Here is a 5569-nt window from a genome sequence, read left to right as displayed (position 1 = left end):
CTGCAATGTCTGCTTGAAGAGGAAGTGCTGCATGATTTTATAGTCTCAGCAGGAAGGTTCCTTTATCACACACACACACACACCACGAGTTTGCTGTTCTTTTTTGCAACTTCTGGTTCTGGCCAATCTTGGGTTGGACCTTGAGCAATATAAGATGTGTGACTCACCATGTCACGCAGTGGAAAACAGGAACAGATTAAACATAATCAAACACAAGCCAAACAAGTTTTATTTTACAACAATTCCCCCTTTTGACCTCATCTGACTGAGGTCGATAACAGTTGGCTACGTTCTATTTGCGCCGACGTGGGGTCATCTGGAAATCTGACACATCATATCCCCTGCGCATTAGGAGCTGACGTGTAATTTCCGGGTCACTCTTCTCTAAAGTGGAAGTGATGAGGCGCACAGACAAGGATCTCAAGCAAGGAATGCAACAGCATCCACATGTGATCAAGATGGCTGCAAATACTGCAATAGAATGTTATACTAGTACTGCACACAATGGGTGAAATGGTACACACAGCAGTTCCTCACCAGTCAGCCAGGCAAGCGGTACCTTTAACACAAAATAAACACAAGATAACACTCTGTTAATATTTTTTACGTTATCTGAAATTATATGAAATACTTTTAAAATCACAAGTCTGAGTATACTTATCACTTTCAAGCTGAGTAAATAAGTGGATGCGCTCTAAATCAAAACTGCAATAAAAAGATAACAGAAAAAATGGTTAGTACACAGTAATACAATGTTGTTACAATCACACGTACTCAGGGGCATTCCCCTGGGGTGCTCAGAGACCGATCCTCCTATGTCTTTGAGTTTTCTTCGTGGAGTGTGAGACTCTAAGATGTCGTGTTTTTGCCTTTTCTAGGTGTCTGTACTATGTGTGGCTGTTCCAGCACCCGGTGACCCACTCAAACAAAGTCCTTCAGGGCCCGCTCGCAACTACACCAGGCTGCTTTGGTCTACCTTGACATGAATGTCCAGATTTGCGACTTTAGATGGTTCCTGCCAGCTCTCTCGCTTTTCCTGGCTCCGAGGCTGGTGCACACTGGCTCCAATGATACCAGATGTCCCCCTTTCCTCTGAGGCGGACAGCGTGGGACGTTCTCTCTGTCACCTGATAGGGGCCCGTCCACCTGGGCTCCTGCCACTTCCTTTTAATGACCCTCAGCAAGACCCACTCCGCAGTGGGGAGACCAGGTTCCTCTGGTCTCTCTGTCAGGCTCTGTTTGTTGTGTACCTGCTGAGTAAAGTTAGACACTAATGCTTTTAACTCTTCAAAGTATACCTTGTGGTCCATCTTACGGTCCTCCTCACTGGTCAGTGAGCATGCGGTTGGTCCAGGAAAAGGTCGACCTGTAGTTAACTCATAGGGAGAGAAGCCAGTTCCATTATTAACAGAAGTTCTCACTGTCATTAATGCAATTGGTAATGCATCCACCCAGTTCAATTTAGTCTGTGCACAGATTTTGCTTAGTTTTTGTTTTATGTTTTGGTTCATCCTTTCAACCTTCCCCTGAGACTGGGGATGGTACACGGTCCCAAAAGCATGTTTTAGGCCTAACATTTTTTCCACAGTCTGCAGGTCTGCGTTTTTGAAATGAGTTCCATTGTCTGATCTGATTTTTTCAGGGAATCCGTGTCTTGGGATGTAATGGTTAATTAAGAACTTCACCACTGTTTTGCTGTCTTCTCTTCTCGCAGGTATGGCTTCTGGCCAACCTGTGAGTGCGTCAACACACATCAGTACATATCTGTACCCTTTAACAGGGTCCAACATGTCAGTGTAATCTAAAATCACCTCCTGTCCTGGTCTGTGCAGGAGGGGAAAAGTACCTTGTTCAGTTTTTACTGTTGGTCGAATGTTATATTGTAAACAGACATTACAGGTGTCAACGTATGCAGTTACCATATCTTTTAGATGAGGGTGCCACCATTGTTGAAGATTCCTTAGCATTTGTCTGCCTCCCACGTGTGCTAACCCATGTGCTTCCTGGAGCACAGCCTGCTTCAAAGTCATTGGCAAGACCCACTTCTGATTAGGCCCTGTCCACAATTCAGTTTCTCCCTGTTTCTGTCCCCCTTTTCTCATCCACAATGTCTTTTCCTCGGGGGATGCTTTAGCTTGGGCTTCTGGCACACCTGCCTCATCCTAATGATTCATTTTTTGACATTCCTCCTCCACTGTCACCATCTGTACTCTCGGCAAATAGCCTGCTGCTATTTTGGCTGCTCTGTCAGCTTGTCTATTTCCTTCTGCTGTGTCTGACTGTGTTACATCATGACCTTTGCACTTCACAACTGCCACTTTTGCTGGCAACATCAAACTGTCAGCTAAATCCTTAATGAGTTCCTCGTGTTTGATTGGTTTGTTACCTGCTGTTTGAAAACCTGCTCTCTTCCACTGTGGTAACTGAACATGAACTACACCATATGCATACGCAGAGTCTGTGTATACTGTCACCTCTTGTCCTTTGCTTATTTTCAGAGCCTGTACAACTGCGTGGATTTCTGCTTTTTGAGCTGACTGAAGACCTTCTAGCTGTCCTGAGCTGACCACTTTGTACTCAGTACCTTTCTGCTGTACTACCGCAAATCCTGATCTCAAAGACCCATCCTCAAGCCTGAAACAGCAAGCATCGGTGTAGAGTATGTTAGAATGTGGGATGTGTTCAGTCTGTATGTCAGGCCTGATTCGTTCCTCTTTGTGTACTTTTTGAACACAATCATGGGTGTGTGTCGTTTTCATGCCATCTGCCATGTTTATTCCTTCATGCAGGAACAATAGATTTGGTGCTGCAAGTATGTTGCTCATGCGTCGTTGTTTTAATGATGTCATTGTAAAAAGTTCAGAGTTGACATAGGCTACAATGTTGTGTGATGTCAGGATGTGCAGTGGATGGCCCATCACAATGTGTGCTGTTTTTGAAACAATCCTGGTCAGACCTGCCGCTGCCTGTGTACATGTTGGATGACGTTTTTCAGTACCATCCAAAAGCACACTAGTGTACATCAACACCTGTCTGTTACCCCCCTTTTTCTGAAACAGAACACCATTAATGGTATGTTCTGCTTCAGAAACATCAAGAAAGAATGGGGAGGAATAGTCAGGCAGAGCCAGATCAGCTGCTCTGGACAGGAGTTGCTTCAGTCTGATAAACACCTGTTCAGCATCTGTTGTCCAGGTGAGCGTGGCTTTCAGGTTCCTATTACCTTGTTGTTTCACAAGCTGCCGGAGTGGAGTGGTGAGCTCGCTGTAATCAGGTATGTAGTGTCTGCTGTATCCTGTTAAACCTAGAAAGGATAACATGTCCTGTACTGTCGTGGGTTTTGGATGATGTAGGATGGACGCCCTGTGTTCTGGTGAAAGAGTTGTACCATTTGCAGAAACCAACCTCCCCAGAAAAGAGACTTGTGTACGAACTGCTTGAAGTTTGGATTTACTAACTTTGAAACCTGCATCATGCAGGTGAAGCAGGACAGCCTGAGTGGCTGTAAGACAGTCATGTGCTGTTTCAGAGGCAATCAGTAAATCATCAACATATTGTTGCAAAGTGGTGCTCCTGGGGAGTGGAAGCTGTACAAGAATGTTCTTCAAGACTTGATTGAAAATGCCTGGTGATAGTGCAAAACCCTGAGGCAAGCGAGTGTATCTGTACTGGCAACCGTTAAATGTGAATGAGAAAATGTCACGCAGGTCCTCTGACAGGGGTAGACAAAAGAACGCATTTGCCAAGTCTATGCAGGTAAACCACTTCTGCTGTGGTGTCAATTGTGTCAGTACAACATAGGGATTTGGTACTGGTGACGTGGGCGTCCTAAGTATGGCATTGATTGATCTTAGATCATGTACCATCCTGTACTTCCTGGTACCCGCCTTCTCAACAGGTAGAATGGGAGTATTCCAGTCTGAATGTGAGTGTTCGAGGACCCCTGCTCTCAGTAACCCTTGTACTGTGTCAGTCAAGCCTAATTCAGCCTCGGGTTTGTGAGAGTACTGATACAACCAGATGGGGTCATTGTGGGTGAGTTCAAAAGAAATTGGTGAACCTTTAACAAGGCCTACGTCCTCAGGTCCCTGGGACCAAAGAGTGGGAGGAAGTGTGTCTAACATTGGAGAAACATCTGGATGGTCAGTTTTTTCTCTGCCATGGTCTCTGGAGATCACCTCATGGTCTAGCTTACCTACATCATGAACAGCAAATTCAATGTTGTAACAATCAGTTGATGGTTAGTAAGCGAGCTGTGGTATTTGTGTTGGGGCCCAATCTGTGGCAGAAATGGCGGCCTTTACCATTGGGCCCAAGTCTTTAGCCTGATGTGTGGGAGCTAAAGCTAGTGAGATGTGTGGGGCCGCTTCCGACGACATCCTGTACCATTCCAGTTGGGATGGTGTACGGGTGACGTGGGAAGCCACGCCCTGTGGACCTACTATGAGCTGGTCAGATGTTAATGGCCACTCAGTGTTCTGCAATTCCTGAGCAAAGTGCTCCTTGTAGCAATCGTCAGAGTCACGGTCATAAAAGAGAGTGACATGGAGGGGATCGAGAGGTGGAACATAGGGACGCAGAGCATCCAGCCATGGCTTCCACAACAGGTAGGCTGAGTAAAGTCCAGTGTGGTCAGGTGTTTCAGGGCACAGCAACGCCCAGTAGATGTCAGCTACCTCCTCATGTATTGGCTGTACTAGACATTGTGATGACAAAGAGGAGGGAGATGCAGAACAAGTCCAGGTCACACCACTCGGCAAAGTAACACGTAAACCAGTTTGTTCACACAATATCGTTGCCCCGAGTTTCTTTAACAAGTCTCTTCCCAGCAGGTTGACAGGTACACGTGTAGACAGGACAAATGGATGTGTCACTGATTGAAGTCCTGCTGTCACCAAGAGGGGTTCAGTTAGAGACAGTTTCTGTTGCACCCCAGAGAATCCAACCACAGAGACAGTGTCCGAAGTGGCGTGTTCAGTAAATCCCTGATCGTTAAGGGTCGAGTAGGTGGCTCCTGTGTCCACTAGGAATGATAGGTCTTTATTCATGACCTTCATTCTCACCATAGGGTCTGCTCCTCCCCCTACGGTGTGATTACTCTGTGGGGTGTGTCATTGCTGATAGTATCCACCTGGTGTCGTACGAGGTGGACCCTGCATTCCAAGGTTAGGTGCCTGTGGCGCCATCTGGTGGTTGGGAGCTGAGTGGGAATGTGCTCCTCCTCTTTGGGCGTGGGCCTGCTTGTGGTAACAGTCACGAGCCCAATGGCCTGGCTTCTGACAGTAATGGCAGACATCTTGTGCTCTGCTTCCCTGTGTGTAACCACGACCGAAGCCCCTGCCGCGAGAACCCCCTCTTCCTCCCCACTGTCCTCTAGACCGACCCCGAGGATATGCGACAGGAGGTGGGTGTTGGGTGGTTACAGGACACTGATAAGCAGTTTCAGCCTGCACCATCTGTTTCGGCTCTTTCTTGGACTGAACTACGTCTCTGGCCTGTTTTAACTGTAGTTTTAAGAGCTGTGTTTGCATATCTTTCAGCTCTGCAGTGGTTTTGTTTTCCTCATCTG

Source organism: Nematolebias whitei, chromosome 19 (assembly GCF_014905685.2).
Source record: "Nematolebias whitei isolate Nwh7 chromosome 19, NemWhi1, whole genome shotgun sequence".
NCBI classification, from domain to species: domain Eukaryota; kingdom Metazoa; phylum Chordata; class Actinopteri; order Cyprinodontiformes; family Rivulidae; genus Nematolebias; species Nematolebias whitei.
This window is presented reverse-complemented; position numbering follows the sequence as displayed.